Source organism: Chinchilla lanigera, unplaced genomic scaffold (assembly GCF_000276665.1).
Source record: "Chinchilla lanigera isolate Chin_1 unplaced genomic scaffold, ChiLan1.0 scaffold00026, whole genome shotgun sequence".
Lineage (NCBI taxonomy): Eukaryota > Metazoa > Chordata > Mammalia > Rodentia > Chinchillidae > Chinchilla > Chinchilla lanigera.
Genome location: NW_004955427.1, coordinates 3,977,898 through 3,991,704, shown reverse-complemented (window position 1 = coordinate 3,991,704; position 13,807 = coordinate 3,977,898).

The window sequence follows — 13,807 nt, the reverse complement described above, 5'->3', positions numbered from 1 at the left end:
CATTCAAAATATTACCTGGCCTCTTCTCCAGTAGAAAAGAAAAATCCTGTGGATTTACTGTGTCTTGAATACAGGAGAAGGCAGGCAAAGGAAAAGGGGGTGAGGATGTGCCAGGCCTAGCTGAGGGCGGGTCAAGAAGTCCTGACAAGTCCTGAAAATTCAGGTCTAGGGGAGCAGGCCAGAAGTAAAGCACAAATCCTATGAAACCTTGCATATGGTAATCACAACACAAGCTCGTCAGCCAACTTTGTTTAAATAACACCAAGGGGTTTCTCTCTTATTTTAGCAACTTTTCCACATGGTGGCCCAGAGCACATTCTGCATCTAAAGTCCCCTGAATGCTTACATTCGGTCAGGTAGAGGCAAGGACTGAAAGAGGCTTCACGTGCTTGTTACCTCCCTGGAACCTGGCTCTTTGAGACCTGGACCTGGGTCTTGATCTTTGGTCCCCAGTACAAGGCAAAGTGCCGGATGCTATAGGAAGATTTACCCTATTTTACAATAAACATTTGAAAACGCAGAGTACTGTCTCAGGGAAGGAGCCCTATGTGACAGGCCAATATACTCTCCTCCCAAGATGCTTTAAGATGACATTAGCTTAATTTTTCTACGGTACAATATCCAGTCCTCAGCCTTAAGGACTAGGAAGCCTTATTTGCCCACACACAGATCTGTCTCTCCGATGGAGACTCACATTAACCAGAATCACAAAATGTAAATAAACCCCGAGTTACAACTGATTAATTTTAGTGTGAAATCTGCTTCATTCAATTTCCTCAGTTGTAGCTAGCACGTTCTCTCTATGAAGACAGAATACGGGGAAGTCTCATCCTAATGCAAGCTTGCCATAGCGGGACACAATGAAAAACTGTATATTCAAAGGAAACCACTACCTCCCTCTTTGTAGGGTCTCAACACAGCAGCAGAGACTGTGTCATTGGCCACAGGTCCTCTCCACTCACCTGCTGCACTAGCAGGATGCTAGTCTCCATTACTGGATCTCCCTAACTCTCCTTTCTTTGTGTTCTGGAGGCCGTTAGCGCTCTCTTTTGACAGATTTATTTGTTTTTTTAAAGTGTGTATTAATACAGCTTCCCAAATTGCTATCCAGTCTTGCAGGCCTGGGAATCACTCTGCCTCTTTGGCAATTCTGTGCTTATCTGAAGTCTGTTGACTTTAAACTTTAACTGTCAGAGCGTGCAGGGCAATTAGATTTTTCTCATTTCAGAGCCCCTTAGAGAAGTCCCACTCTATCACAATGTCATAACAATTAGATAATAAAACAATTAATAAGAGGGAGAACTGTTTCCCAGAGAACTGCTCTAAGTAGAAAGTCAAATCCTCACAATGTCAAGAGCAGCACAGTTGCTACTGGGTGTTACCTGTGTCCACAATCGTCCTGATTTCTCAGGTGAGGTCAGTTGACTCTACCTGCAGCTCAGACCCAGCCCACCTAGGTTCATATCCACAGGTAAAGGAGATCTAAGACGTTTCTGCCCCATGTTTTGGGTTCCCAAATCCAGTCCATTTGTTGTTTAGTTACAAAATTGCTGTAATAATTAACTGAGCTTGTTCATGGGAAATGTGTTTCGCAAAGCACTGGGCATCTAGTAATAGTTTTAAATATGCCAGATTTCACTGTTATTATTATCACAACCATTACTCCAATCCACTCTTTCGCATGGATTTATTTTGGATAATCCTGAAAGCAAAGTCACATCTTCCTAAAGCTAGAGTCCTATTCACGAACCCTGGCTTGGGAGCAACACTTTCTTACCCAATAACCCAATTAATAAGGGCCGAATCTTCTTGCCTTATAAATTCCCCACAGTTGGGCATCACGAACAGGTATCACATCTTTGATTGCTTTGCTAACTGTTCCTTTACTACTCTACCCACTGATAAGCAATGTTCCATCTACTGAACTGAATATAACATAAGTGAAGAACAGGGCAGAGATAGCGTTACCCTGTAGGTTTGGAGCTTTCTAACCCTAGATCTTTGTGCTTAACTGCAATAGTTCTTATAATCACATTCCAAGATATAACCAGGAAAAGAGGTTTTGTTTTGTTTTGTTTTTTAATGTCTTGGTATTACTCAGGACAATATTCATTCCTGTAACCTTTAAGAGTGACATTTAGAGACAGACAGAATGCACCATTAGGAACTATGGGTCTGTATACAAATGAATTCAAATGTAAATGCAGAAGCCTTGATCGTTCCCTATTTCCTTCCTGAGCCTACGGTGTATGCCTGAAAGCTCCAGTGGTCACAAACTGCTTCGGAAGGATCATGCCAGCTGCACTAAAGTTGGACAGTCAAAACATATTAGGTGATTGTTGGTCATAATTTACAGAAAACATGAGCAGAAGTGGAGCAGAGCTGAGACCGCGGATTGTTCTGAGACTTGAAACCAACCAGGCATTTGAATCTCGTGACTTACCGTCGCGACTTAGCACTGCTCCACGCAGCGCTTTCAACTCCGCTGCTGGCTGGCGTAGTCGTTCCGCGGGTGAGAGTTTTTGTTTTATTTTCTAACAAGCTTGAAGTTCTGGTGTTTTTTTGGCAACAAGATTCCACTGTTGCTCCTTTTCTTCCTGTAAAGCCCTACTCTCCTCTCCCAGCTTGAGGTGCTAAGAAGTTACATGGAAAACGGTTTTCCTTTTGCTCCAGCATTGCACCCCAACGTGAGGAAGGAAGACTGGTTTTGTTCTCTGGGTCACCTGGAGTCTAAGAGAAAGTTGAAGAGCCATCAGGATCTTACACAAAAGGTGAACCCAAGAAGCCAAGAGAGCTGTCACGTAAGCTGGACACCTGTAAAATACCTAAATGACCGTAATTTACATTTCGGGATCCTCTGCCTGATTTAATTTCTTGTGCTCTAAGTGGCAGGCCTGGTGTGAAGTATTGGATATATTCCCTGTGGAATATAAAACTACAGGAGTGTAATTGGGGCACATAAATAACAATGTCGTAATAAAGGGCAATCAGACGGGGTGATATCCTCAGCCAGTGCTGCTGATTTCTGGCCTTGCGTATGTCTTTCCAAGCCCTCAGATTTGGCCCCTGTAATAAGCCAGATGAAAAGAGTGATTACAAATTGAATCCCTGCCATGATTAACTCTAAGATCAAATCCTTTGAAAAAAAGTGAAATGGCTTTAAACATTTAAATACCTTCAGTATTACATGGAAACATGGAAGAGAAGATGAATGAGTGCTCAGATCCAGAGGAAAACGCTTATTTCAGTCACTTGTCAGGATCTTGAATGAATTCTACGGTGTTTCATTGATCTACTGACTGGCGTTTTAAGTGGCAGAGTAATCACTTCAAACTGAAAGGATCCCCTGCACACGTACACAAGTATGGCTGACAGTATCCTGGTCCTAGAAAAACAAACAATGTGTTTCCAGACCCTTAAGTGTGTTACACATAAGGTGGTGCTCACAGCACTGTGAGATCTCTGACCACTCACTTAAGTCTCATTCAACTCTAAGAGGTTTGGTAAGCCGACCTTCCAGTCCCCTTTAACTATTAAATTATGATGTTCTCAAGTACTTCCATCTGGCGTCTTCTGAAGTGGCGAGACAGCCAAAGAAGCTGAGATTATTCTCAGACTGGTGCAAACACATTTCTAATTTTAACAATCATGTGCTGCTTTTGATTCTCAGTTTTAACACTTCTGTTTCTTCAAAAGCTAAAAAAAAAAGAGTTCTTAGAGAGTCAGATTATTTTCAATTTCAAATAAAACATAAAAGAATGTGATTATCACTTTTCTAAACTTTTCCGAGCCACTCGTTCCTGCTCCTTCCCCTGTGCTTCTGTTATATTTCTTTGACATCACTCTTGAGTTTCTGGAATTGTCTGTTCACCATTCAATGATCACAAGTGAAATAAGTGGCTTCTTAAATCTCAATTCCAATGCAAAGGCCATTATGCTTTGTAACATGTAGCTCCAACATCTTTGTTACGCTTGAGATACCCCTAAGCCAAAGGCACACCGCTTACACTGCCAATGAGGCAGAGGCCTGGAGTCAAACATACAGCTATTGTCAGTGCTGCAAGGCCGTTATGATCTTTCCTGGTTAGATCCATTCTTCCTGAGAAACTTGGAGACAAAGTATAGGGACACTCAGTGAATACAGTAGTAGCGCAGAACGAAAGCAAATGGAGAGTCTGCAGTAAGCAGCTGTCACACACGGGTAAACGAAAGTTAGGGCACAGCCTAAATCCCAAGCAAAAGTAGAAACTAAAACGGAGGAAGAATTACAAAGACTGCAATTAGGTTGGTGTTAAATTCATTAATAGAATTGTTATTGGACCACGAGAGCAGCTTGAATTTTCAGTGGGTTCCGGTTCTTTGTGTGTCCTGATTATGAATGTGCTGGGACTTTTAAAAATGTTTCTTGACTCCTGACCACAACTAGTATTATCTGAAGTTGTTTCTTGCAACCTATGCGGAACTATCACAGATGTGTATCAGCAAAATCTACCTGTTGGTCTCTGGCCCCAAATGTCACGATTCCTAAATTTGCCAAAGTCCAGTCTATCTCAGTAAGGTAGGAATGCGAAGCAATAATAAAAACTAAATACAACATGTTTCAGATTTTACTAAAGGAAGAATTGCTACTGCTATCATGACTCCCCGGTATCAGCCATATGGTTTATCGTTCCCTACCAGAGAACGTCAGAAGAATCTTGTAAATTAGAGCACAGAATGCTTAGTCTGTCTGCTGGTTGTTGAAGTATTTACCAGTGTGCTCATTAGAGCCCTGTTTATGAGGCTGAAAGAGCTCAGGGCCGATTTCTCGTGCAGCTTCTGGGTGGGCACAGTTTCCAGAGAAGCATGCTTACATCTGGAGTGCATGCTGTAGCTCAGCATTGATATTTTATTCATTTTACAGCTTGCAGCAGTTTTTCAGGCAGTATGTGACTGAAACTGTGGATGCGGTAGAAATAGCAATGCAGCTATGGTATGGTTGCTCTGTTCTACAAGTGGAAAACTTTAAAAGGAAAACCTGTGTGATTTGGGTAGTGTTGTAAGCTGTGTCTAATGCTCCTCCAGATGAAAGCAGAAGGGCTGGCCACAGAAACAAAAGCACTCCTATATCCTTCTCCTCAGGCTGCTGCAAAGTAAGATTCAACTGATGTAAAGAGAACAAAATATCACCCTGGGGTCCTCTCAGGAACCGAGGAGACCAGGTCTGAAACAAACGTCACAATATGATTCTGTTCCCTTTGGTTCCTGAACCATCTCCACTTTGATTTGCTCCATCAGTGAGAAAATCACCCAAGGACAAATGTATTTGCTTTGCCCAGAATAATTACTAATTTGAAGCTGGGCATGGTGCATGCCTGTAACCCCAGCCCTGGGGAGGTTGAGGCAGGAGAAGTGGAGACCAGCCTGGGCTACAAAGAGAGCTCAAGGCCAGCCTGAACTGCATAGCGAGACCCTGTCTCAAAAAGACCAAAAAAAAAAAAAAAAAAGATTACTAATCTGTGCATGAATATACTTCTGGTTTTCTTCAGTCCACCTTTTATTTTCATGATTAAATCAGGATCTAAAACAGGGCATATTAAGATCTTGCATTCCTCACAGTAAAAGGTAGCTAGCTTTCTTCATTCATCCATTTATTTAGAAAAACAAATGGTGTTAGCTGGGTTTTAAAATTTTAAAGGAAAAATATTTTTCATTCCGTTAACCACTCTATCAAAGGTATGGCAAACATTTTACCAGTATCTTGTGTGCAGCCATTATCACTGCGGTCCCCAAATGACCCTTCCAATGCATCATCCACATAGTTCATAGAGAATCTTGTGGCGTACATAAAGGATGAAAGAAAATTTTAAAAACCTGAAGTAGAGCTCGCAACGTTGCTTGACTGATACATGGGATATATATCAATAATCCTGCTCTTTCTAGCTCTGTTCTTCAAATTTCAACATCTAACCCACGAAAGCAATTTAGGATTAAATACTGAGGTAGAAATAGGATGCAAAAAATGAGAATATTCATTCACAAAATGCCATTTTGCTCAGGGATGAATTTTCGCCTTACTCTGAATATCAAACTGATCAGGCCAAGTTAATACAGGTTGTGATCAGATGGCAGAAAATAATAAAGAAGAATCAAGGAGTTGCAGATGCGCATTGCTTCTTTTGCTGAACCATAGTGGAGGTTTGACACAGGTCTTAATAAAATACTCTAGAGCAAAGCTCTGAGTCCACGGCAACAATTTTGCTTTCTCTCTCCACTTTCACCAACATTTTTGTCTTACTGCATTTTGGTTAAAATAGATATCAAAAGAATATATAGCCTAAAAGACATACATAAAGAAGAGGAGAACATCTGAATGAATCGCTGTCCCTGTGGGCTTGGGCATTTTAAAAAATCTGTCTGTTTTCTATCTTTCATTCCTCAGTAATTTTTACTGGAGCTCAATTCTAGCAAAAGCATCTGAGGAAAAAGGCAAAACATCTTTCTCCTGACTTAGCACTTTCCTTGTGAAGATTCTTTTGGTTAACACTGCAGAGGGTTGAGTGAAAACTGCCAGACAGTCCTAGCCTTCCAGGTCTCTCAGTTCATGTTACGAAAGACAGACTAAAGTAGAAGGTGAATGTGGACGCACTACAGAAAATGAAACACAGGTGAGGAAGATGCTGACTCCCACTCCAGAGGTCTGAGAAAGCTAAAAGAAAAAGAAAAATCAAATTTAATGTACACTTTAGAGGGATAGGAATAGTGGAAAGGGAAGTAGACCATTTGGTAGAAAGAGGAGGCATGTGAAAAAATTATATTCTTTATCATCACATCTCGCTGAAGAGTTAACTACTTCCGTAAGGCAAGAAAAGTGAGGACAAATTTAGAGCAGGAAAATTTTTAAGTGATGGAGAACACAGTGTTGGGGACACATGAGGAAAATATTAGAAAATAGCTACTTGTGGGAGCATTATTAACAATGGATTGAGCAGTATAATAACTAGACAGAGCTATCATCTAATGAATTGCTATGGCTCTCATAAGTTAAAAAATTATAAATAGCTGATGATTATATAGTGTGCTAATATCTACCAGATCTTATCTTGCACCATATACATTACATAGGGTGTGACTTGTAGCAGAAAGGCAGGGTGAAAATAAAGCCTAGATGTGAGGCGTTGTGGAGGCCAATTTGAATAACGCGTCTTGTTTCTGGATATGGAAAAGTGGAAATTCTCAAGAATTTCATCATCCTCATCTCCTCCTCATCATCATCATCACAACATATGGAAAAATGCTAAGTGTTGGGGGCCTTGAGTTGAGAGTTTACATCAGGTCATCTTATTTAATCCTCACTGCAACTGGATGCAGCCCCTCCTATATTATAGATTGAGAAACGGAGGTTTAGGGGATGTGAAGTAGTTTGTCCAAGATCCCGTCACCAGTAAGTGTCAGAGCCATGCCCTGTCTGAATCTGAAGCTGTAACCACTTCAACACTGGGTAGAGACGGTCGCAGAGATGATGTTTTGTTTCTATCTTCATTTTTACATGTAAGATATGAACATCTTATAAAAATTTTTAGTTTATTCATTATTTGATTCAGGATAGAGAGTACTGATTTTAAATCAAAAGTCAGGAGTCTGTCAGATTTGATCTTAATAGCAACAGGTTCCATTTTTAAAAACATGGCAGTCCCTTGCCACACTAGATTTTAATCGTGGTGATAGAAAAGTAGTGGAAAGCTTTCCTGCCATATGCCAGAATATGCTAGAGTCACTAGAACTTAGATATGGTTAAATCAAACATCTTTAAGCCTTAAGTGACAACATTCATTTCTGTCCTATCTCTTTCATATGACAGTGTCTGCATTCCCAAAGTTATTGTACACAGCAAGAAAGTCAGTTTCAATGTGTTTGACTTTAGCCCTTTTGTATAAATAACCATAGATTTTGAAGCCCAAGTTAAATCTTGTCCACCGGGACCATTCAGAAGGTCACTGCTTTGCTACACCATGTGAGCCTGTAGTGCAACAAAGCAATTAACGAGTTGTCCCAAAATGCCTTGATACTAGCTTTAACTCAAGCATAAAAATGAGGCTTCCAACTGCTCCATATTGTAAAATGTATTTTTATGCGAGTAAATGTGCACATTCTATATAAATTCTATATGATTTCTATGTTGCAAATGACATCACAGTATAGCAGGATTACTTTTCCCTATGTACTTCATTTAATTCTACAATTATTACATAGTCTCTAGAGGGACTATTTTAAGTGACCAGTGAAAAGAAAGAGAGAAAGGTGCACAGTTTCACTATCATGAGAATGCAATTTTCCTAGTTCATCTCATGAGGCCAATTAGCTACAAATATTAAAGAAATAATGCGCATTTTCCCAACAAAGCTCTTGTCATGTTCCTCTTCTCATCTTTCACTTATACAGGTGTTAATTCATCTTAATCATAACCTTGTCCAAGCGTAAGAGAGGAAACAAACAACAGACTGTTAAAACTGGTTGTTTTGAGGGCAAACTCTGACAGAGGGAAAATCCATTCAAAGAGTATTGTCTCTTTGGTTAAGAAGGAAATGAATTTGCTTCAAAGGGTTGTGGAACCCTGCTCTGATAGAATTGGAGGTAATTAAAATCTAATAGTAGAATCTAACCATTTAAATTGCAATTTAAATTGGTCAAATAGGATTAAAATCAGAGCACTTGACAACCTTAAAATGGACTCTAAGAGATCCACTATGTGCATATGAAATACTTTGCTTACTATGGATTGAAATTAACATTGCGTGGATGAAATGAAACAGTTTCCAAATTTATATGACTTTTCATTAGTACAAAGCGATCGTTGTGAGATGTAGCTCTTCCAATATATAATGACAAACAACAACTGGCAGAAAATTAAAAGCTTTCAATAACAAACAAGAGATGAGGCATTTGCTGTTTATGAGATCCTACTATTCTAACATGTATAGTTTATTACATAAAGCCTGAAGATAAGACTTTTAAATTATCTAATTCCATTTATCACCAGTTTAATTTCAGACCTCATGGTCAGGCCTAACAATTATTCTCTGTCCCACTGTAGAAAACTTAGTTGTAATGTGTGTTTTCACATGTAATTATACTGTTTTTGTTAAAATTTTAATAAATTATAGTGGTTTGACACAGGAAATAGAAAAATATTATTTGCATTTCTTACAAAAATTAGTAAACTATGGTAAGTACTTTAATGAAGGTTTGGTGAGATTATGACTTGCCACAGTAAATATAGTTTTTTTCAACTTTTGTTCAAAATTCTTCCTAGCATATCACTAGTTCCTGCGAATTTGCACACTGGCTAAGGCCTTGTGTACGCTGCTTTTAATACTAGACACAAGGTGTGCAATGGTGTTGAGGGAAGGGTCCACCGTGTCTATGTCTGTCCCACTCCACATGGTTGGAAAGGACCAGGGAGACAGATTCCAGGCAGACCTCAGGCACCAGATATAAATCTCGATCTCTGAACAAGGTCATAAATTGCAGTAACTGAGAAAAGAACGGTCAGTTAAAATACTAACAATAAATGACATCTGTGGTAAAGTTGATTTTTATTTTCTATTTCAATAGCTTTCTTTTTAACTGAAATTGTTCTTCACCTCAGAATTTTATAGTTGGAATGCACTTATACATGAAGCCCCTTCCAAAAATACACCTGAAAAACACATGCCATTTTTAATAACTAGTTTTCTGACAATTTTGTGTCTTGAGAAAGTGTGTTTTAAGCTCATGATGGAAGAGCCAAAAGAGAAACACAGGGAGAAATGAAGTTCTAATGAGAAGAAAACCTGGGTCTTTGTCCATTCGCTTCATTGAAATTATGGACAAGTAGATGTTCATGGAGGACAATGCATTTATGTATTTTCCCATAGAAACAACGTTAAAATTGAGAGCTCTATTCTTGACAAGAGACTTGGCATAAAAATAAGCCTGACTTAGGCCAACGATATCATAAAAACAGCCATAAAATTCTTCCATATATTAAATAGTAAAATTATGCTCAGAGCCCAATAAAATGAGCATAAATATATTATACACTTTGATTATACAAGAGGGCACTCTATGCTATAAAGTATACATGCTGCGCATAAATAAACTCGTACTATCCTATAAATTAAAACTACTTAAAATTAATATGCTAGCTATAATAAAGATTAAACATTTAATTAACAATATTTTTGCCTGCCTTCTTAGAAATTTTATGTCTTGAATGGATAAGGGTCTCTTAAATTGCTGTCTAGGGAAATTTGAAATGACATTTTCCGTTCAAAAGATCCCATGTCTTAATTCACATAATCCAAGCTGTTAGAAAGTTTGAGACTGCTCCGCAGACTCTAATGTAGGAGGAATAAGGTGAAAGTTTGTGTGGACTAGAACGCACAAGCATAGAGTCTTTGGGGGTGGCCAATGAGCTAAACTTCAGAATCAAGCCTCAGATGGACTTAGAGAGACCCAAATAGTATGGAATTCCAAAAATGAAAAGCGGTAGAGAAACCCAAAAGAAGAATTTTCCAATATTGAAGGCTCATTTGGACAATAAGCACTGCAGACCGTGATTCTAGTTTATACCAGAGGCCTGGGTAGCAAGTGATAAAAAGAGAAACAGAGAATAAGGTTATGCATGTTGTAAGAAAAGTGAAATCAAGGATCAGAACTGAAGTTCAGCCATGAAAGCTGACGGGACTGAGAAAGAGCCAGACTTGACGCTCACAGAGCATCCAGAGAACACCCTGAGAACCAGTGGCAGTGGGTCTTAGAGACAGCAAGACAAACGTAAGTGCCTCGTATCGTCCCGGTGAGGGTCCCCTACTACAAGACAGGTTCGTCTTCATTGGCTCCAAAACTGGCTCCACAGTGACTTGCAGTTAGGCAGCAGGGGCAGGGATGGATGGCACATCCTCCAACAGGTGACAGGAGCTCAAACATCTTAACTTGATGCTCAAACACTGAGCTCTTGTTTTCAAAGCATAATCTTTATCTAAGCCTCCTTGTGCCGCTATAACAAACACACCATAAACTGAATGGCTTATAAACACAGAGTCAGCATCTGTTATGGATTGATTTCTTGATGATGCCATTCTTTCTGGGGTGAGATGGAATCTCAGTGTTGTTTTAATTTGCATTTCTCAAATGACCAATAATGTTGAACATCTTTTCATGTATTTATTTGCCATTGGTATTTCTTTATCTGAGAAGTGTGTACTCATCTCAGATGCCCATTTTTGAATTGGGTCTTTGAATTGGGGGGGACTGATTTTTATCTTTAATTGTTTGATCGGTCTTGTATGCCTATATTTGTTTATCTGAGTAACCAATTGGAAGATATCAATATGTAACACAACAACCATTGCTAATTTCCTATCACCTTGTCTGAAATTCTGTATTGCTTGTATTGTTTTTATGTTTTGTAAATGTCTGTGTGTTTGTTAATATGTTTTCATTCTTTTATCTTTAAAATAAAAAAAAAAACACAGGCATGTATTTTTAGAGAATGGAAAGTCCAACATCAAGAAGGCTGCAGATTCAGCATCCTGGTGCATTGGCTCCTGCAGTGCCTTCTGTCTACTCCTTACTTCACAGGAGATGCAAACAAGCCAGCTCAGGCCTCTTTGATACAGGTGCTATTCAAAAGACTCAAAAAATAAATTTTCCAACACAGATTATGTGAGTTAAGTTATGGAAGCTTTTGAAGAAAATATGTCATTTCAAACTTCCCTAGGCAGCAACTTACCTTAGCCATCAAATCATCTTGGTTGAAGGTGTTAGTCACCTCCTAATTGTCTCCGAAACACCACACTATTAATACTATTCCATTTAGGATTAGATTTCAATGCATGAACTTTAGGAGGACACAGATATTTCGACCACAGAGATCTTGTTGGTGCAATGATATATAAACATTCTTTCCAACAAATAACCATGTTAATATACAATTTATTTATAGTTGAATCTAAAGCTTTAGTTTAAGCTACTGGAGAAGAGTAAAACCTTTTGCATGTGGTCCTTCTGCTGATATATTTTCTCGTTTGTTAAGTCATTTACTCTTTTTCTTGGTGTCTTTCTACTGAGAGCACTAAGGCTTCCAAACAAAATGCAAAGAAGAACCCAGGTGGTATTTGGAGAGGAGGAAGCAAAGTTGTCCTCTCCTGTCTTCCTGCTTTGCAGTCTAGGCAGGTATTGATGAAGTAGTTTTCTGTATTTGGTCTTGAAGCTTATCATTTTAGTTTTTGAATTGTATTGATTACCTCATTGTATTTATAATGGTATGACATAAATAATAAAAGAAATATTGTTCTCATTTTACAGATTAGGAAACTAGTGTGGAAGTAGTAAATAGCAAATGCAAATCTGTGCTCCTAAACCATGAGGTGGAGTGTCTACCTGTACTCAATCCCTCCCACATGATAGCTCCTCAAAATTATTTGGTGAGTAAATACAACAATGGGTAAGAGTGAGGAAGAGAAATGTAGTTACAATAGGGCTAAGGAATGAAAATAGCAATAGTAGGGAGCATTAATTGAATGCTTGCTCTATATAAGTCATTTGGTAAATTATCTTAATTTATTTCCTAGATCTTGTAAAGTTAGGTAGTAGTATTTTTACGTTGTATGTATCACCAAATGCAAACTGGTGTAGATCAGTAGAACAGCCAATGCTCTACTAGTCCCAGCACTTCACATAGAAAAAAGAATTGAGGTCAAACATTATGATAAAGACAAAGAGAAATTGCAATGCTAAAGAGATACCACATGATGGAGGGTCTATGTCACACCCTATGTCACGACTAAGTTAGCTGCTTTGCATAGATTATCCCTTTCTTACTTTCTCATTGCTGAGAAACAATACCCGACACCACAGCTTGAGAAAAAGTTTACTATGACTCATTTGTAGAGGCTTCAGTCCAGAATCAGCTGGCTCCAAGGCAGGGTGACATAGAAGAGGAGTCCTACTTTTGTCATTGCAAGCAGGAAGCAGAGAGAGGAATCAAAGGAGGAAAGGAGGGAGATGATAGACCCTTCCAGCTCATGCCCCTGTGACCCTCCTCCTCCTACTAGACTTCACTTCCAACATCACATTTGGCTATAAACCCACTGATGAGTATGTTGCCCCATGGTCCAATGACTTCCCCCAAACTCCACCTCTGAGCGCATGAGGCTTTTGGGGGCATCTAGTATAAACCGTAGCCATCTCCATTATGAAGCCAGTCTGCTGTCTTGTCCAAAGCACTTTAATGTGCTTGATTATGCTTATCTGCCATTTATTGATGATTATGTCTGATTCAGCTGAGCTTGCAGGGCAGGAGTATATTTCCTCTCTCATAGCCGTTGTTGTTCTCTGGAGTCAATGAAATATATGTCAAGTCAAAGGAGGTCAAGTTTCCAGGCTAAAGAAGAGTGTTCTTTGCTCAAGGACACACACATTTGAATTTCTCTGCTGTTCTGTACCACATTCCTAGGAACACAGAGTGTTTCTGACGTTGGAAATTTTTTATTGTCTAGATTTAGTCTCTGGCAATATTATAAATGATCATAGGCTTTGGAATTAGAATTGATATGAGTCACAGTTTTATTATGTTTGCTGCATGAATTTGGGGCAGTCTTTTAGTTTCTTTGAACTTCAACTTCTTTATCATGCAGTGAGGTTGTTGTATCAACTTTGTTGGTTAATTTGAGAATTACAGATATTTTTGGTAACCTTGAAATGGGCTCATTGCTGTGATTATTTAACCATGTGATGCAGAAGCCTTTGGAAATGGTTTGTGTGTAGTGTTTGAAAAGTTTTG